General features: G+C 37.3%; 1 non-coding gene across 1 annotated transcript; it reads right to left on the bottom strand.

The window, feature by feature from the left end:
* Positions 1 to 2,098: 2,098 nt before the first annotated feature.
* LOC132272080 (small nucleolar RNA R71) lies at positions 2,099 to 2,204 on the bottom strand. The gene has a single exon (XR_009469962.1). It is a non-coding gene; the product is annotated as a small nucleolar RNA R71 (small nucleolar RNA).
* Between the last annotated feature and the right edge of the window lie 19,510 nt (positions 2,205 to 21,714).

Genomic DNA, 21,714 nt, shown 5'->3' with positions numbered 1-21,714 from the left:
CCTAGTGCTCGAGCCCATGAAGCTTGGATCGAGTAATGTTAAAAGAGATGAAGCCCAAGAATATTCTAAGTGTTGAAGAAAAAGACGCTTCGAAAAATAATTGAAGAAATTTGGCTAAGTGTCAAAGTGAAGATCGAGCACCAATCCTTGAGGCTCGAGCACCAATTCAAAAAAGCTCGAGCCTGAACCTTAAAGCTCGAGCCTTTGTTCCTAAAGCTCGAGCCTTCCATGACATGTCAGATTTAAGTTATGGGAATGTTTTCTTTTCAAGCCGTATCTCATTCCAGATGGGCCAGAAGACCTAAAAGCCTACCAAGCCTTTATTTTCTTCTATAAAAGAAGGTGTAAGCCTTGATCGAAGAGGTCCCTTTTTTTCTCGTATTGTTTTAGAAGGCTGATACTGTGGTGGCGGCTTTTAGGGTTTCCACAACCTTAGAAGGTGAAGATCCTGAGAAGAAAAGTGCCGTCCGTGATAATGGAGACAACTCCAACGCAGATGACATCCGGCATCGTCATGAGTAGCTAATTCCTCTCTTAGGGCACTGATGTAACCCAATCTAGTATTATGGTTTGATTGTTCTTAACTCTGGGATATTTTTAATGTATATTATGTTTTTGATTATATAACTATGAGCAATTGAGACAACTCAATTGGATTTAATGTTTTAAATAGATTTCAAATTGTTATTACCTTGTCTTAGATATAATAGTTTGTTTTCTATTATTAACTTATCTTATTGGACGGTATCTAGCGAAGCCCTGCCGGACATAAGAATAGAGGTCATATAATGGTATTCCAACATTTTTATAAAAGAATGTTTTCATAGTCTATGCTTAGGAAAGATGGATTATTTGCAAAGTAGTTAAAGTAGTTAGAGTAGGTAGGTGGATAGTCCATGCTAACCGCAGATAGGTTATAGTTAATTCAATTTTATAAAACATCTTTCTTTAAAATCTGAATTGAACGAATGTTATTGAGTTCAATTCATTTAAAACATAATTTGTTAAATCCCCATAGTTGAAACAATTAACCATAATATAATGATTGTGATGAAATGCCCTAAGACCTTTCTCTCACTGATAACTTAGTTTAATTTAGCTTAATTTTAGTTTAATTTCAATTGTTAATCGTGACAATCAATCAAACAATTTCACCAGTTACCTGTAAACCATTGAATTAATTAAAAGCCAAATATAAATACTTATCTCCCTGTGGGTTCGACCCTCTCTAGATAGTGCTATCCTACAAGGATTCGTTCTATTGCGAGAGGATTAATAAAATAACGCAACAAATTTTTTTGGCGCCGTTGCCGGGGAGATTTGTTATTTTGTTTAGTTTTTAATTAGTTTATTTTGGTTTACCAGTCTTTGGACTTTCTAATATCTCACCTTAATTCTTTTCCTTTTCAGGTATAGGAAATTAGCAATGAGGACGAAAATGCTTAAGGGATAAAAACTTCGGTTTATTAAACCTTCTGTGAGTTTTTATTGTTTTCTTTTACTTAGGAAATTTTATTTTTGTCACTTTTAGGATTAGTGGAATTAATGCATGATAACTCATCAAACTCGGTCAAAAACTTTAGTGCATGATCCTGAAATAGAGAGAACTCTTAGTCAGTTAAGAAAACTTAAAAAACATTTGAATAATATAGGAAGTTCCTCTGATAACATGGCTAAACATTATGATGCACTGGGTAATGGCAATGGTAATGGAGGACAGGTTCCACCTGTCCCTCCACAACCACAATTAAGGGACCATTTTATTCCTACCACATACACTTCTCCTTCGTGCTTTGCATTTCAGGATGCTGATGCAACCTATTTTGAGATCAAGCCTACTATAATCCAAATACTTCCTACCTTTCATGGGTTTGCAACAGAGGATCCTTATAAGCACTTGGATGTATTTTTGGAATTATGTTCAACTACCAAGTTGACCACTCTTACCAATGATTCATTTAGGATTCAACTTTTCCAATTTCTCTCAAGGACAAAACAAGAACTTGGTTGCATTCCCTTCCTCCAAATTCCATATCTACATGGGAGATGTTGCAACAAGAGTTCTTGAAAAAGTACTACATAATAGGTAAAACCTATCACATGAGAAGAGAAATCACGGCATTTTCCCAAATCCCAAGAGAACAGTTCCATGATGCATGGGAAAGATATAATGATCTCCTAAGAAAGTGTCCACAACATAATTTTGCTCAATGGCACTTAATACAGATTTTCTATGATAGTCTTTCTGATTCTTATAGAAACATGGTTGATGCATCTAGTAATGGAGCCTTTCTGCATAAGAGTCCGGCTGACGCTTGGGAACTATTTGAGGCCCTAAGTGAAAATTCAACGCAACATATGTCTTCCTCTAGGTCTGGGTCTTCACCTGGAATGCATAAAGTTGAAAAAGTCTTTAAGGTAGACAAATCTAGTGAGTTAGCCGCTTAAATAGAAGCCTTGAACCGTAGGTTCGATCAAATTTTATCATCTGGCTTTACTCCTGTTGCTAATCCACAAACTACCTTGTCAAAGAAAGTTTGTTCTATCTGTGCTAATCCTTCCCATTTTGCTGACACTTGTCGTATGATGGGACAATCATCTAAGATCCCACAGGAGCAAGTAAATGCTGTATTCTCCGAACCAGCTTACAATCCATATGCTTCTACATATAATTCTGGCTGGAGAGATCATCCAAACCTATTATGGCATAATCAAAGTCAAGGAACCACGGAACCTTAATCACAGGGACAATATCAAAATTCATCCAATCCTATGTCACAAAATAACTTTTTTAATTAATTTGGTATCTATCGTCCACCTTAATTCAGGAATCAACCCACTCAAACTCCCAATCTTCCACCTCCTTCTAAAAATTCTGCTTTTGTGGACCAAGTACTCAATGCTCTTGTTGATCTTAAAGCCAATACCCAACTTCTTAATTCTTATTCACAAGCCATAGCAAAGCTAGAGGCACAAGTTGGGCAAATAGCGAGTACTTTATCTTGAAGAGAGGATGGAAAGCTGCCTAGTCAGCCAGTAGCCAACACAAAAGGGTAAAATTACATGATTGATGAAACCAATTCTTTAGGTATTCATCATGAGCAAGTTCAGGCTATTACTACATTAAGGAGTGGTAGAGTGGTTGATAATCAAGTTAAAAAAGGACAGAAAGATAAAGAGAGGCTTAGGGTTCCCATTGTTCCTATCATCCATAATCCACATCCTAAGGATGTTTCCTCAAGTACTATTCCATAATCCACCATAGGAGTTGATGGTGGAGTCACTTCTTCATCTACTCCTAATCCCGAGACAGCTTATGAGCCAAAAACGCCTTTTCATGAACGTCTCAAAGAACCCTCCCACTTTGGTAAACAAGGGGAAAAAAATCAAGATATGATGGAGGTCTTTAAACAGATCAAAATCAATCTTCCTCTGCTTGATGCTATAAAGCAAATACCAGCCTACTCTAAATTTTTATAGGACTTGTGCACACTGAAGAGAAAATCTAAAAGCCAAGTTCCTAAGAAAATTTGTCTCACCAAGCAAGTTAGTGTTATTCTTAAGTATAACACTCCTCGAAAGGTTAAAGATCTTGGTGCTCCTACAATTTCTTGCATCATAAGGAAACAATGTGATAGAGCGAGCACTTCTTGATCTTGGAGCTAATGTTAATCTTATTCCTTACTCGGTGTATGAGAAGAGGTCTGGGTGAGTTAAAACCTACGTTGGTAGTTCTATAGCTTGTTGACTGTTCTGTCAGACAACCATGAGGTATTATTGGAGATGTACTCATAAAAGTGGACAAGTTTTTCTTTCCGGTCGATTTCTGAGTTCTTGATACAGAACCGGTCCACGATTCCCAAAGTATATTCCAGTTATTCTCGAGAGTCATTTTCTAGCCGCAGTGAATGCTTACATTAACTGTAGGACTGGAGCCATGGATTTATCTTTTGGAAATATGAAAGGCAAGCTAAACATCTTCAATGCTATTCATCATCCCCACGATGATAGTGAATGCTTCTTCCTTGATGTTATTGATGAGTTAGTTGAGGAATCACTCCCAACTATTTTATCCAAGGATCCTCTAGAAGCTTGTCTGAATCACTTCAATTATGAAAACTTCGATATCGAATATTCAATAGCTGAAGTAAATTCTTTGCTCAATTCCACTCCTATCATAGATTTTCCTCCATGAAAATCTAGACTTGAGCCTCTTCCTCCACTTTCTAGTACTCCACCTATTCCTTCCCTAGAGTCTCCACCTAAGCTTGAGCTTAAGCCACTTCTGGACAAGCTCAAGTATGCTTTCTTGGGTTTAAATGACACCCTCTCGGTGATAATTGCTTCCAATCTTACAAGTTCCCAAGAAAGTAGTCTCTTAAAAGTTTTTGAGCAAAATAAAAAGGCTATTGGGAGGAGTGTGGCTAATCTAAAAGGAATTAGCCCCACAATTTGCGTGCATCAGATTCATTTGGAGAAAGATTCCTGAACATCTTGGGAATTCCATTGAAGATTGAATCCTAATATGAAGGAGGTGGTTTTGAAGGAAGTTGTGAAGTCACTAGTGTTGGTCCTAAGTTACCTTAAGGAATGTTTGCCTTTTAATGTAAAAAAGTATTGCTTCAGTGGTCTGTAATAGTACATTGCAATGCTTCAGCCTCGAACAGTGAAGGTTCAGCACTTCCGTTTTAGCTACAAGTGCTCATAAGGGTACTATGGTTTCTTCTCAGTTGTATGTCATATATATATATATATATATATATATACGTATGCTCGGGTAGCTGCATTGCACTAGATCGTCTTAAATGAAACTGCATTACCTTTTATACAACCTCGGGACTTTTGCTTAGCTGAGAAGTATAAAATCTGTTACAAGGGTATTTTGGTGCTTTCCAGCTCTGCTCAAATATGTAACACGTTTCAGTGGTCCTAGAGAGCTGGTATATGCAAGAATATTACATTCCTTAGAGGCTAGGTTTGGACAGAAATGGAATTCAGTACTCAAACTTGTAATCGGATGCAGCTGGTAGAATAATGACAAAATTAGCTGAGGTGCTAAGCCTGCATTGGTCCATTGCCCTGAAAATATCTGAATTGTGCTCTCTAAATCATTGGTGAAAAGTGACAGGTGTATTGTAGCAGCTGTACAAGGGCCGCTGTGAGTACACTAGTATATATATGATGCTATAAGGCTTCTTAGGGTTTAAACCTCTTGAATTTACATTGCATATTAAGCTGCTGCTAAGTACTCTCAAGTATACTATGTCAAGCAAGTTTTTCTCTATTGTTTGATGATGATCTGAGGCATGTACTGATTGCTGAGATGAGGCTGCTGTTAAATTTGCTGATGCAAGGGCTGTATTGAGTAGTGACTTGGCGCTTCAAGCTGCGATGGTCATTTCTGAAGGTTGACACAAGTATAATTCATCTTTTTACACTTGTTCAGACTGAGTTTGAGGTAAGAATATGCTGAAAATGAATTTGGATAGTGTGGCCACTAGTTAAGCTTATTTTTCTAAAGAAATCTTGGATTCAAGTACTATTTGATTATACTTAGCTATTTCATGATGATTTATGCTACTAGCTAGTATATTTTGATGAATCAAGATTGTTAAAGTTGAGTTTGTGACAAAAATATGATATGTTTTGAGTTTGAGTATTCTGTGGCGAAGAAGTTTTGCGCTGAAGTTAATTTGGGCTGAGGCTATTCTGTGCCAAAGAGGTTTTGTGCTGAAGCTATTCTGTGTCGAAGTTATCTGTGCCGAAGCTATCTTATGCCGAAGCCTATCTCGTGCTGAGGCTTTTTGTGCTGAAGCTGTTATATGCTGAACCAAGGACTTTGACTGAACGTTGTGATATACTCATACTGTGTTTGATTATGCAAAGCTATGAACATGAGTACAACAGTGAAAGAAGACTGTATGAGGCACTGGTGAATTGATCTCGAAAAGAATTTCCCATTTTACCTCTCAGACCTAGATGCAGCAGATTACAGTTCTGAGGCAGCGACTTGGAATTCTGGGTTGTCCAGCCTATTCTAATTGTTGCAAAGACTTTATTGTATTTAGTGTGTTGACACTTATTGTAAGTGGCAGTGAGGCTTTAAATCCTCACCCCATTGTTGGGCGAGCTATGAGAGCTTATTTGGTCCAAGCATGGTTGCTTAGGACAGGGGGAGTGTGTGGATGCACTGTGGTGTACTAGTGTGTGTATTGATTGTGAAAACTAGTGTCTATTTTTGTGCCTGGGTATGTGCAGAGAGTGAGGCAGTTGAGTGTGTAACAAGATACATACAGCTAGTAATGGATTGTTTATTGGCCGAGGCCAAGAACCAAGGTTTTCCCTAGTTAAGAGGGTTTCCTTGTAAACTGTGTGTTATTTGTTCTTGAATGCTTGCTTAGTTGTGTTGAGAAAGTTTTAGAAAGCAAACTTTGAACCAATTTACCCCCCTCTTGGTTCAACAGCTAGATGCGGGAATAATATACCCCATCTCAGATAGCAAGTGGGTGAGTCCTACTCTGGTAGTACCTAAAAAGACAGGTATTATAGTAGTTGAGAATTCCGAGGGAGAATTAGTTCCACAATACACCACCACAGGATGACGTGTGTGTATTGATTACCAAAAACTCAACTCCAATACTAGAAATGTTCATTTTCTTCTTCTATTCATTGATCAGATTCTAGAGCGATTGGCTAGCCAGAGCTATTATTGTTTTTTAGACAGATATTCTGGCTATAATAAGGTGGCCATTGATCCTAAGGATCAAGAGAAAACTACTTTCACTTGTCCATTTGGTACATTTGCAAATAGATGGATGCCTTTCGAATTGTGTAATGTGCCAGCAAAATTCCAGAGGTGTATGATGTCTGTAACGACCCAGTCATTTGCCTTCCTTTCCTTTTTCCTGAAATTTTACGAATGAATTTTTTTCATTTAAATTTCTTTTCTGAGCTCTGTTTCGTGCCGCTTAGTGTCATCTCGAGTGGTCAGAATTGGTTCCTGAGACTCTTTTCCGTGGATTGACAACTTCCTTTGACGAGTCATTTTCACATTTTTCGTTTTTCGACACTATGCGCTATTTCGTCCTTTTCCCTATTTCGTCTTATCTCCGTTTGTCAGTTTTTGGCACAACCTCACTTTTCAAGCTTGGAGTTGGTTTTTGACTTCACGTATCGTTATCGTGAGTGGTTTCCACGAAATACGTATCTTTACTTTTGCAAGAAAGTACTCTGGTTGCTCCCGGTGCCCATAGGGGCATGGATGCATAAATCTTTGGAATTAATTTCATTTCTTGGGGTGTTTTTCATAAATATCTTTTGAAGATATTTTATTTCAGGGGCATCTAAGAAAATATCTTTTGGAAGATATTTTCATTCTGGGGCAGTTTCGCAGTTAACCCTTTTTGTAGAGGCCATTGTGCAATTAACGAAAGTTATTGCAAAATGTCTCGTCTGGAGCCTGAATCCTCGTACGGGATTCATTTTCACATTTCGTCGAATTGTGTACTCTTGGAATTTCCTCCTGGTCGATGTTTTCCAGTTTCAGGGTTTTTGGCCCCGATTTTCGCCAAACTTGTTTTGGGCTTAACTTTCTGCTCGGGACTCAGTTTTTTATGTCGTTTCTTCCGTTGTTCATATTTTATCATTTTGAATCTTTTTTGTTCACAAAGCTTTGCCATTTGAATGAGTCTACTCAAATTTTACTTTTTCAGACCCGGCGGGGCCCATTCGGGGCACTTTTTGAGATTTCTATAAAAGGGGGGTGAGATATTTCATTTTTCATCTTCTCTCCTCTTCATGCACGACCTGGAGCTCCCATGGCAACCCAAGGGGTGCTGCCATCTTCTCTCTCCTCTTTTGGTTCACTTTTCCTTGATGAAAAGTCTTCGGTCTTAATGTTTGTTGTTCCCCTCGCCATGCTCTACCTTTCCCCCTTATTAGAATTCAGTTTTGACCATTTCTTGAGTTTGGTTTTGAGGTCAAGTTATGATTTTGATGGGGCTTTGATGGGGGTTATGTTCACGGTGTTGTCCCCGACAAAACCTCTCGGTATCGTCGAATTCGGAGCACTTTTATTTTGGTGGGCCTTTGGGATTTTCATCTGAAATTGAGGTAGGGGATGTTTTAGGTTTAAATTCTTGTTATATAGCATACTTGTGATGCTTATACTACTTGTTTGCATGATTAAATATAAAATCTAGAGATTTTATTATTTATTTTTCTTGTACGGGATCTAATTTTCCCGGTTGCTCATGACTTGGTTTAAACATGTAGCATGATTTTATATTGCCCCCTGATATGCTCATTGTCGTGTATTAAAATTGAAACATTTGAATAAGTATTAAAGATTTTATTTAATATTTATCTTAGGTGAAAGATTAATTCACATGACCTTAACTAGCTTAAAATCAATATGTGTTAGCATATTAAATTAGGCCTTTGCATGCTCTCCAACATAGTTGAATTTGAAAGTAATTGGAGGTGTTTTGAAAAGTAGTAATTATGAATTAATTTCATTAATTAATTTGCCCCGATTGCACTATTCACTCTATTTGAATTCCGACTTGATATTCTTGATTTACATGCCATATAGTTTCACATATATTTGATTTAGAATATTCGGTTAGGTTTTGAAACCTTTTATTTAATTAAATTCCATGTTTAAGATTTAATCCTCATGGTGATATACAACTTGGGATTGTATTGTGGCATGCTAGAAAATTAAGCTTAGATATAGTTGTTCACATATTTTAAATTGGGATTAATTGCATAAGAATTGCAACTTTTAATTTATGTTTAACTTTAGTGAAAGGTTAAGTCACATGGTCTTAAATTAAATGAAATAAACTTGTAATGTGATATTACATTAGTCCTTGGCATATCCTCTAAGATATGTTAAATTGAGAGCATTTGGTTAAGTTTAAAAATCTAGAGATTTTAATTAAAAGAATTAATTAAAATCTATTTTGTGATCCCATTAGCTTAATTAAGTTTTTAACTCGATATTTGTATTGGCCATGACTTGTTTACTAGTATATATTAATTTGGGACTATTAGAAGTTGTTTTAGAACCATGGTAATTAAATTAGCATGATTTAATTAAAGTTCTATTTTATTGTTCCAACAACCTAATTGAGTTTTAGAATGGATATAGGTGATGACCATACCATGTCTTTTTAACATGTATTAAATTGAGGTTATTTGGAATTGAATTGGAATCTAGAGAATTCAATTTACTCCATGATCTAGTTGTGTTTTAGAAGTGGTTTCTATATTCAAATCATGGACTTAGACTTGTTGTATATTCATTTGGTTATGTTTTGAACATTGGATAACATAGTTGCTATGTTTGTATTAGTGATAATATGTTTTCCTTATTGAATATATTATTGCCTAGTGTAATGATTTGCACACTTCGTGTTTAACATCTTTCATGCATAGCGTGTAACGAATCGCCCACTGAAGATTTGACATTCATCATATCATATTAGTTGTGGATTTAGAGCATGTATTGTATAGGTTTCCAAATTTGGTTGTGTTTAGTAGATAGTTGATTATCTTGCATATTCCTGTTGATATATGCGTTGTTGCACAACTTGTTGATTTTGAAAACTTGGGGATGTCGTTGTTTGACTATGGCTAGGACGTGGTTCTAGTACGGGGGATAGTCCCTCTATATGGTCTAGTGCGCACAAAGGGAGGTTACCCATGGGCTAGTAACCCTAAAGTAACTTTGTTGTCGGTCTGATTCGGCGTGACTTCCGAGTATCCACTTTGTTTGATTTCGCATGTCATTTTCAAGTTGATAACTAGATGATGTTGTAACTTGTTGTTTCTTATTTGTCGTTCCATTTTAAGTTACAGGATGTTAACTTTGCGAAATTGTGCTTTATGCGTTGTATTGGAAGTTCCAATGTTGGTTAAATTGCATCGATATTGAAAATCGTGTTTTGACGTTCTAATAAAGCTTAGGATTGATCCTATTGATTCATTTATAACATAGACGTTAGGTGGCATGAACCACTACTGTTATTTTGTGCTTTAGATTCTAAGTTGATGGCTTTGAGAACTTAAACCTTGTTGGATTGTATAACATGCTCTTTTGTTGTTGAATTGCATGGATAATGTGATTCTTGTTAACTTGTATTCAAATATGCTTTTGTCATGTTGTATGGATTACTCTAGACCTGGTTCAATTCTATTGAAAATTCAATTCATGTTAATCTATGCTCAAGCATTCTTCTTGTCGTATTCTTTGGATTATCCCAACCACAATTCGTTTCATACACGTATGTGTATCATGATTCTTGTTGCTTAGACTCTAAGATAGCTTAGGATGCTCCCCGAGTCTCACTTGGACATAGACGTTAGGTGGCATGAGCCCCTTTAACATGTTTCACCATAAGGTGATAAATTTGTAAAATGCTAGGTCGATGCATGCTCATCTCCTACGAGTAGCTTTATGTTACTCACCCCTACGATACTAGGGCATATTTCAGGTACGAAGACTTGGTTCGTGAAGCCTAGCATTCCTTGGATGTCGTGTAGCTTTCAAGTTTCCATTTCATGCAAATGTTAGCATGAAATGTCATTTTGTAGATGTATATGTCAAAATATGTATATTGGATTCCATGTATGTAATGTGTACTTAAGTACACTCCTTTCAATGTATTTGACATGTATGAGATGAGGCCGGAGGCCAATGACATGTGTATTGTATTCTATACAACTTTTTAACTTCATGAAATATTATGAAAACCTTGAAAAATCGCAAGTCATTGCTTCACCATGGTTGCATCGGGTGTGGGAATTCCATTTTCATTTATTCATAGGGTCTTATTAATCTTGTATGAAGTGTGACCAAGGGCTAAATGGTCATTTGACTCTATTTTACATTTTTGGACTCCATGTTTTCTATTCCAAGTCCATTTTTGCCTTTTTGCCCGTTGGGGGGTCGGATTTTGTATCGGCTATATTTTAAATCATGGACCATTGTAGCGCGTCTAAATAGGTAAGTTACGTTTACGTGCATAGTCGTTTCCGGGCAAAACCTTATCGTTTGTGTTTTGAGCCTCTTGTGAATTCATTTCGCATTCTTTTTGCATATTCTGATCTAGGGGCATTATGGACATTTCACATCAGTTTTATTTTCTTCTTTTGACATGGTTGAATAGAAAACATGATTTTAGGGGGGGTTTTTTCTTCGTGTTTTTTCAGAAAATGTCGTCTTGGTACCGGAAATCCCTTGTGAAGTTTCAGCTTCCAGTTTTCATTTAGCAGCTTTATGACCCTCTTGTTCAGTTCTGATCTAAGGGCATTTTTGGGATTTCACAGTGAGATTTTTTCGATTCCATCCACATTGTCGGGTAGAAAACTCGATTTTAGGGGGGGTTTCTTCTTCGTGTTTTTCCAGAAAAACTCGTCTTGACCTCCGTTTGAAGCCTCGGTTCTAGGCAGATCAAAAAAAATGTAGCAGCAGCCAAGGGCTGCCACCATGCCATGTCTTTGGGCGCCGGGACGCACGTCGATGGGCTCGCGCATGGGCGCCGTGTGCGCCATGGCCCCTCGTCGGGCCGCCGCGACGTCAATTCTTCTTTTGGGCTTTTCTCCTTCGTCCGAACTCCGATTCAAGTGAATTTTTTTTTTTAACTTGACTAATTTTTTGCTGTCTTTCCAACGGTGTGCTCGGTTGCACCCGGTTCTTCCTGGATAATTACCAATTTACCCTTTTTGCCTTAAGTGCTCGTTTTTCTTCATCATGCCGTTTCTCCTTCGTCCGGACTCCGAATCATGCGATTCTTGAGTCCATCTTGATTAGTTTTTCATTGCCCTTCCAGCGGTGTGCTCGGTGGCACCCGAATCTACAATTTTTATAAATGACTATTTTGCCCCTGGGGGCTTATTTGTCATATTTTCGATCTTTTGCTTCCGCACCAGTTCTTGTTGAGTTCCACGACCTCATGGAATGTCACTTTGACTTTTTAGAGTCTTGTTTTCTGTTTTCGCTTCCGCATTCGGATCCGTTATCGGATCACCCTTACGGTTCATCACAGGACACGCTGGCCTAAAAACCAAGGTCGTCACAGGTGGTATCAGAGCGTCCGGGTTCGAATACCTTGGACGACGGGTTTTGGGTGCATATCATGCCCACGTTGTCTTGCTTTGATGTGTCAATTATATCTTGATAATATGCCTTCTTTGATAACATGTCTTGTATGATAACATGTTCACATGCTTAGGTGCTTTGAGACATCTATTATTTGTTAAGCATACTTTATGTGTATATATACTCTTGATAACATGTTTTGATTTGATAACATATCTGTTTGCTTATGTGGCACCTTGAGTAGATAGTCCATTGCTATGATGCATGCTAGCTGTCCCCTTTTATGTCTGTTTTTGGCATTGTCTCTTAGGATCTGTCGTATCCCTTGGATGCATTCTTGTTTCACGAGTTTCTTCCTTAGATAGGAGAAATTCATTCTGTAAGGACCCATGTCGGGAATCTTCTTGTCTATTCTGTCGGTTGATGCGAGTGAGGCTCATGTGAGCGTAGAATCGCAGTCATTTTCTGGTGGGGTGAGACGTGGGCCAGGGAGGTACCGTTTCATTCCCTTTCATCGTGGCTTCTAGATCTAAGGCCTTAAGCGTAATGGTGCCAGTGTCATTGTTGTCAGAGTTTTAAGATTAGCTACCCCAACTCTTGCAGATGCCTGGTTCCCGCGGTGCTTTTGGTAATGATCATTTTCGACATTGATGTCATCCGTATCAATAGGTTTCTCAGAGTTGACCTGGTTAGGACATGTTATGAACTAGTGCCTTATACTGTCATGCAACCTTGCTGACGAGTTTGTGTGGGCGGGTTCTGGTCACTGTTCGTACTGCCTTGTCACTCTCTTCTTCTATCATGTTTTAACGTTTCGTTGTCTTGGGAGTCTCTCGGTAGTTGACGTTGAGTTAACGTGCCGATTCGTATGAGCTGTTGCCTCAGTTCTTGGTTTCGCGTTCCTTCAGTTGATCTTTAGACTTCAGGATTTGTCTTTCAGTGCGTTGTGAGCTGTCCTTTGATTTGACCTTTTGTTCGGTCATTATTCTGTTCTCTCTGGTGTGTTCTTAATTTCGGGAACGAAATTCCTTTAAGGAGGGTAGGTTGTAACGATCCAGTCATTGCCTTTCTTTCCTTTTTCCTAAAATTTTACGAATGAATTTTTTTTGTTTAAATTTCTTTTCTAAGCTCTGTTTCGTGTCGCTTAGTATCATCTCGAGTGCTCAAAATTGGTTCTTGAGACTATTTTCCGTGGATTGACAACTCCCTTTGAGGACCGAGTTATTTTCACATTTTTCGTTTTTCGACACTATGCGCTATTTCGTCCTTTTCCCTATTTCGTTTTATCTCCGTTTGTCAGTTTTTGGCACAACCTCACTTTTCAAGCTCAGAATTGATTTTTGACTTCACGTATCCTTATCGTGAGTGGTTTCCACGAAATACGTATCTATACTTTTGCAAGAAAGTACTCTGGTTGCTCCCGGTGCCCATAGGGGCATGGATGCATAAATCTTTGGAATTAATTTCATTTCTTGGGGTGTTTTTCATAAATATCTTTTGAAGATATTTTATTCCAGGGGAATCTAAGAAAATATCTTTCGGAAGATATTTTCATTCTAGGGCAGTTTCGCAGTTAACCCTTTTTGTATGGGCCATTGTGTAATTAACGAAAGTTATTGCAAAATGTCTCGTCTGGAGCCTGGATCCTCGTACGGGATTCATTTTCAAATTTTGTTGAGTTGTGTGCTCTTGGAATTTCCTCCTGGTCGATGTTTTCCAGTTTCAGGGTTTCTGGCCCCGGTTTTTGCCAAACTTGTTTCGGGCATAACTTTCTGCTCGGGACTCGATTTTTGATGCCGTTTCTTCCGTTGCTCATATTTTATTATTTTAAATCTTTTTTGTTAACAAAGTTTTGCCATTTGAATGAGTCTGCTCAAATTTTACTTTTTCAGACCCGGTAGGGCCCGTTCGAGGCACTTTTTGAGATTTCTATAAAAGGGGGGTGAGATATTTCATTTTTCATCTTCTTTCCTCTTCATGCACAACCTGGAGCTTCCATGGAAGCCCAAAGGGTGCTGCCATCTTCTCTCTCCTCTTTTGGTTCACTTTTCCTTGATGGAAAGTCTTCGGCCTTAACGTTTGTTGTTCCCCTCGCCGTGCTCTACCTTTCCCCCTTATTAGAATTCAGTTTTGACCATTTCTTGAGTTTGGTTTTGAGGTCAAGTTATGATTTTGATGGGGCTTTGATGGAGGTTATGTTCACGGTGTTGTCCCCGACAAAACTTCTCGGTATCATCGAATTCGGAGCACTTTTATTTTGGTGGGCCTTTGGGATTTTCATCTCAAATTGGGGTAGGGGATGTTTTAGGTTTAAATTCTTGTTATATAGCATGCTTGTGATGCTTATACTACTTGTTTGCATGATTAAATATAAAATCTAGAGATTTTATTATTTATTTTTCTTGTACGGGATCTAATTTTCCCGGTTGCTCATGACTTGGTTTAAGCATGTAGCATAATTTTATATTGCCCCTTGATATGCTCATTGTCGTGTATTAAAATTGGAACATTTGAATAAATATTAAAGATTTTATTTAATATTTATCTTAGGTGAAAGATTAATTCACATGACCTTAACTAGCTTAAAATCAATATGTGTTAGCATATTAAATTAGGCATTTGCATGCTCTCCAACATAGTTGAATTTGAAAGTAATTGGAGGTGTTTTGAAAATTAGTAATTATGAATTAATTTGATTAATTAATTTGCCCCGAGTGCACTATTCATTCTATTTGAATTCCGACTTGATATTCTTGATTTACATGCCATATAGTTTGACATATATTTGATTTAGAATATTCGATTAGGTTTTGAAACCTTTTATTTAATTAAATTCCATGTTTAAGATTTAATCCTCAAGGTGATATGCAACTTGGGATTGTATTGTGGCATGCTAGAAAATTAAGCTTAGGTATAATTGTTCACATATATTAAATTGGGATTAATTGCATGAGAATTGCAACTTTTAATTTATATTTAACTTTAGTGAAAGGTGAAGTCACATGGTCTTAAATTGAATGAAATAAACTTGTAATGTGATATTACATTAGTCCTTGGCATATCCTCTAAGATATGTTAAATTTAAAGCATTTGGTTAAGTTTAAAAATCTAGAAATTTTAATTAAAAGAATTAATTAAAATCTATTTTGTGGTCCCATTAACTTAATTCAGGTTTTAACTTGATATTTGTATTGGCCATGACTTGTTTACTAGCATATATTAATTTGGGACTATTAGAAGTTATTTTAGAACCATGGTAATTAAATTAGCATGATTTAATTAAAGTTCTACTTTGTTGTTCCAACAACCTAATTGAGTTTTAGAATGGATATAGGTGATGACCATACCATGTCCTTTAACATGTATTAAATTGAGGTTATTTGGAATTGAATCGGAATCTAGAGAATTTAATTGTGTTTATCTATTTAAATTCTTTCAATTTGCTCCATGATCTAGTTGTGTTTTAGAAGTGGTTTCTATATTCAAATCATGGACTTAGACTTGTTGTATACTCATTTGGTTATGTTTTGAACATTGGATAACATAGTTGCTATATTTGTATTCGTGATAATATGTTTTCCTTATTGAATATATTGTTGCCTAGTGTAATGATTTGCACACTTCGTGTTTAACATCTTTCATGCATAGCGTGTAACGAATCTCACACTGAAGATTCGACATTCATCATATCATATTAGTTGTGGATTTAGAGCATGTATTGTATAGGTTTCCAAATTTGGTTGTGCTTAGTAGATAGTTGATTATCTTGCATATTCCTGTTGATATATGCGTTGTTGCACAGCTTGTTGATTTTGGAAACTTGGGGATGTCGTTGTTTGACTATGGCTAGGACGTGGTTCTAGTACGGGGGATAGTCCCTCTATATGGTCTAGTACGCACATAGGGAGGTTACCCATGGGCTAGTAACCCTAAAGTAACTATGTTGTCGGTCTGATCCGGCGTGACGTCCGAGTATCCACTTTGTTTGATTTCGCATTTCATTTTCAAGTTGATAACTAGATGATGTTGTAACTTGTTGTTTCTTATTTGCCGTTCCATTTTAAGTTACAGGATGTTAACTTTGCGAAATTATGCTTTATGCGTTGTATTAGAAGTTTCAGTATTGGTTAAATTGCATCGATATTGAAAATCGTGTTTTGACATTCTAATAAAGCTTAGGATTGATCCTATTGATTCATTTATAACATAGACGTTAGGTGGCATGAACCACTACTGTTATTTTGTGCTTTAGATTCTAAGTTGATGGCTTTGAGAACTTAAACCTTGTTGCATTGTATAACATGCTCTTTTGTTGTTGAATTGCGTGGATAATGTGATTCTTGTTAACTTGTATTCAAATATGCTTTTATCATGTTGTATGGATTACTCTAGACCTGGTTCAATTGTATTGAAAATGCAATTCATGTTAATCTATGCTCAAGCATTCTTCTTGTCCTGTTCTTTGGATTATCCCAACCATGATTCGTTTCATACACGTATGTGTATCATGATTCTTGTTGCTTAGACTCTAAGATAGCTTAGGATACTCCCCGAGTCTCACTTGGACATAGACGTTAGGTGGCATGAGCCCCTTTAACATGTTTCACCATAAGGTGATAAATTTGTAAAATGCTAAGTCGATGCATGTTCATCTCCTACGAGTAGCTTTATGTTACTCACCCCTACGATACTGGGGCATATTTTAGGTACAAAGACTTGGTTCGTGAAGCCTAGCATTCCTTGGATGTCGTGTAGCTTTCAAGTTTCCATTTCATGCAAATGTTAGCATGAAATGTCATTTTGTAGACGTATATGTCAAAATAAGTATATTTGATTCCATGTATGTAATGTGTACTTAAGTACACTCCTTTCAATGTATTTGACATGTATGAGATGAGGCCGAAGGCCAATGACATGTGTATTGTATTCTATACAACTTTTTAACTTTATGAAATATTATGAAAACCTTGAAAAATCGCAAGTCATTGCTTCACCATGGTTGCATCGGGTGTGGGAATTCCATTTTCATTCTTTCATAGGGTCTTATTAATCTTGTATGAAGTGTGACCAAGGGCCAAATGGTCATTTGACTCCATTTTACATTTTTGGATTCCATGTTTTCCGTTCCAAGTTCATTTTTGCTTTTTTGCCCATTGGGGGGTCCGATTTTGTATCGGCTATATTTTTAAGCCATGAACCATTGTAGCGCATCTAAATAGGTAAGTTACGTTTGCGTGCATGGTCGTTTCTGGGCAAAACCTTATCGTTTGTGTTTTGAGCCATTTGTGAATTCATTTCGTATTTTTTTGCATATTCTGATCTAGGGGCATTATGGACCTTTCACATCTGTTTTATTTTCTTCTTTTGACATGGTTGAATAGAAAACATTATTTTAGGGGGGGTTTCTTCTTCGTGTTTTTTCATAAAATGTCGTCTTGGTACAAGAAATCCCTCGTGAAGTTTCAGCTTCCAATTTTCATTTAGCAGCTTTATGATCCTCTTGTTCAGTTCTGATCTAGGGGCATTTTCGGGATTTCACAGTGAGGTTTTTTCAATTCCGTGCACATTGTCGGGTAGAAAACTCGATTTTAGGGGGGGTTTCTTCTTCGTGTTTTTCCAGAAAAACTCGTCTTGACCTCCGTTTGAAGCCTCAGTTCTGGGCAGATCAAAAAAAATGTAGCAACAGCCAAGGGCTGCCACCATGCCATGTCTTTGGGCGCCGGCATGCACGCCGGTGGGCTCGCGCGTGGGCGCCGTGTGCGCCATGGCCCCGCGCTATGGCCCCTCGTCGGGCCTCCGCGACATCAATTCTTCTTTTGGGCTTTTCTCCTTCGTCCGGACTCCGATTCAAGTGAAATTTTTTTTTAAACTTGACTAATTTTTCGCTGTCTTTCCAACGGTGTGCTCGGTTGCACCCGGTTCTTCCTGGATAATTATCAATTTACCCTTTTTGCCTTAAGTGCTCGTTTTTCTTCGTCATGTCGTTTCTCCTTCGTCCGGACTCCGAATCATGCGATTCCTGAGTCCATCTTGATTAGTTTTTCGTTGTCCTTCCAGCAGTGTGCTTAGTGGCACCCGAATCTATAGTTTTTATAAATGACTGTTTTGCCCCTGAGGGCTTATTTGTCATATTTTCGATCTTTTGCTTCCGCATCAGTTCTTGTTGAGTTCCACGACCTCATGGAAGGTCACTTTGACTTCTTAGAGTCTTGTTTTCTGTTTTCGCTTCCGCATTCGGATCCGTTATCGGATCATCCTTACGGTTCATCACAGGACACGGTGGCCTAAAAACCAAGGTCGTCACAATGTCTATCTTTTTAGATATGGTTAAAAAGTTTCTTGAGGTTTTTATGGACGACTTCTCTATTTTTGGATCCACATTCGAAAACTGTCTTCGAAATCTATCCTTAGTACTTCAGCGTTGTAGGGAAACAATCTTATTCTTAGTTGGGAGAAGAGCCAATTTATAGTTCAAGAAGGGATCGTCTTAGGACATATCATTTCAGAGAGAGGTATTGAAGTTGATAGAGCCAATGTAGATTTGATCTCTAAATTGCCTCCTCCTACCTCCATAAGGGGAGTGCAATCATTTCTTAGACATGCCGGGTTCTATCAACATTTCATTAAAGATTTCAGCAAAATATCTCATTCTTTGTGTAATCTACTTGCAAAGGATGCTCTTTTTGTCTTTGATGACTCATGCCTTGAAGCTTTCCACAAGCTTCATTCTTTTCTTTCTTCAGCTCCTATCAAAAATCCTCCAAATTGGGCTCTTCCATTCGAGATCATGTGTGACACATCTGATTATGTTATGGGTGCTGTCTTAAGACAATGAATAGATAAACTTCCTCATGTTATCTACTATGCAAGCAAAACTCTTTCAGAAGCACAATTGAATTATACCACTACTGAAAAAGAGTTGTTTGCAGTTGTTTTTGCTTTAGATAAATTTAGATCTTATCTTTTGGGTTCTAAAGTAGTGGTCTAGTCTGATCATTCTGCTTTGAGACATCTTTTCTCTAAAAAGGAAACCAAACCCCATTTGATTCGATGGATCCTTTTGCTTCAAGAGTTTGATTATGAGATCCAGGATAAGAAAGGGTCAGAGAATGTGGTAGCTGTCCATCTTTATAGAATTCTAATTACGAATACCTCAACTTCACTTCCAGTTTGTAATTCCTTTTTGGATGAACAGCTATTTGGGGTTTCTCATACGGATTTGCCTTGGTTTGTTGATATTGTGAATTACCTCGTAATAGGCAAAATTCCTTTGTCTTGGTCAAAGCAGGAAAAAAATTGATTCTTTTCTCAGATTAAGATGTATTATTGGGAAGACCCTCAGATTTTCAAATATTGTGTTCATCAAATCATTCATAGATGTGTGTGTGAGAGTGAATTTTATAGTATTCTGACCTTTTGTCACAGTTTAGCTTGTAGAGGTCGTTTCAGTGCAAAGAAAACTACAGCCAAAATTCTTCAATGCGGTTTCTTTTGGCCTTCACTCTTTCAGGATGCATACTTGTTCTGTAGGTCATGCCTTAGATGTCAACAGTTATGATCAATTTCTAGACGAAACATGATGCCTTTAACTCCAATCTTAGTCATTGAGGTTTTTGATGTTCCGGGTATTGATTTCATAGGTCCTTTTGTTCAGTCAAATCATAATGAATATATTCTTGTGGCTGTTGATTATGTGTCCTAATGGGTTAAAGCACTGGGTACTAAAACCGCCGATCACGCAGTCGTGGTTGAGTTCATTCAAATGAACATTTTTAGTCAGTTTGGTATGCCACGAGCTATTATTAGTGATGAAGGTGCTCACTTCTGTAATAGGTATTTCGGTACTTTGGTTCAAAGATACTCCATCACTCATAAAGTTGCTACTCCTTATCATCCGTAAACAAGTGGCCAAATTGAATTATCCAATCGTGAAATTAAGAGAATTCTTAAAAAAGCGGTTAAGCCAGATTGTAAAGATTGGTCTTTAAGACTGAATGATACTTTGTGGGCTTATCGAACAGCTTTTAAAACTCTGATTGATATGTCACCTTACCATCTCGTCTATGGTAAAGGATGTCACCTTCTTGTAGAATTAGAATATAGAGCTTTCTAGGCCATAAAAAAACTTAATTTTGATATGAACTCTGCTTGATCTAATAGGAAGCTTCAACTAACGGAGCTCGAAGAATTACGTAATGATGCTTATGAGAGTGCTAAGGTTTACAAATCAAAGACTAAGGCATTTCATGACAAGCATATCTTGCGTAAAACTTTTGAGCCCGGGAAGAAGGTTTGGTTGTTTAACATACGACTGAAACTTTTTCGTGGCAAACTAAAAGCACGATGGGAAGGTCCATTTATGGTTATTTCTGTTACACCTTATGGTGCAATTGAGATACAAGATTGTAAGACTGGACAACTGTCCAAAGTTAAAGGACAGAGACTTAAGCCCTACATAGAGGGTAGTGTACAGAGAGGTACAATAGAGGCAGTAGAACTTCATGATCCTATTTACCTGGAGTAAAGGTCGGTTTTCATTGAGCTATCAACATTAAATTTAGCATGTTGTTGAGCTATCAACGTTAAAGTTAGCATTTGTATGTTGTACCGTAGTTTTATTTTATTTTTATTTTCATTTATTTTAATTTGGGTTTTAATTATTTTCTAGGTTTTAGTTAATTTTTATATTTATTATGTTTAGGATAGATTAGGTTTAGATAAAATAAGAAAAAGAAAGAAAAAAATTGAACAAAAAAAATTCAAAAATTGGTCTCAATGCTCGAGCCTGAACTTTGGAGCTTGAGCATCAGCTATTAAAGGCTCGAGCCTGAAATTTGAAGCTCGAGCTCTCCATCATCGTGAACTTTAGGGTTTTCAACGGCCATACTCGAGCCTTCATTTTAGGGCTCGAGCCTCTGTACTTTAGGGCTTGAAACCCTCGTACCATTGCGTATTCTTGCTTCCATTCTCTCTTAAAACTCTTCAATCTCCATTTAATCATCATCCTTATGATTTCAGGCTTCAATCCACACCAAAAAGGTAAGAATTCCACTCCATTCTTCATCGATTTATATAAATATAATGAATGATAATAAGGAAAAATCTAAAGACGGTATCAAGTTTTGGATAATTGTATATGGTATCAAAGCCATGTGTGGTGATTAAACCCATTTAACCTTTCTACTTTTCTGTTTCCGGACCTGGATCTCGTTTAAGCTAGGTGTGCCGCTTAGGGTTGATCGGATGAATGGTCATTTAGGTAAGGTTCAATGAGTTTTTTCAACAGAAGCATGTCTTCGACATCATCAGCTCCTCTAGGAGGAAGAGTGATAGTTAACCAAGAAGAACAACATATTGATAGTGGTCAAAATGATCAATGGGATACTTAGAATATACCCAAGGTTCCCATTAGGGATATTTACAAATCCTCGACTTTCAACCTCAAAATAGGATACTCCATCAAAATTGTAGAAAAAACCATTTCTCTCAAAAACCCTTTTGGAGTCATCCAACTATTGCAAAAAAGAGCTATAGTCGAACACAAGAAGAAGTACAATTTCCTACATATAGGGTGATAAGTGCTTAAATGTTGCACATTTTAACACCTA

This window comes from Cornus florida, unplaced genomic scaffold (assembly GCF_030987335.1).
Source record: "Cornus florida cultivar Cherokee Brave unplaced genomic scaffold, ASM3098733v1 CherokeeBrave_3.0.0_Hap2_Chr08, whole genome shotgun sequence".
Lineage (NCBI taxonomy): Eukaryota > Viridiplantae > Streptophyta > Magnoliopsida > Cornales > Cornaceae > Cornus > Cornus florida.
Note: the sequence above shows the minus strand (reverse complement) of the source record. Positions and strands in the feature narration are given on the sequence as shown.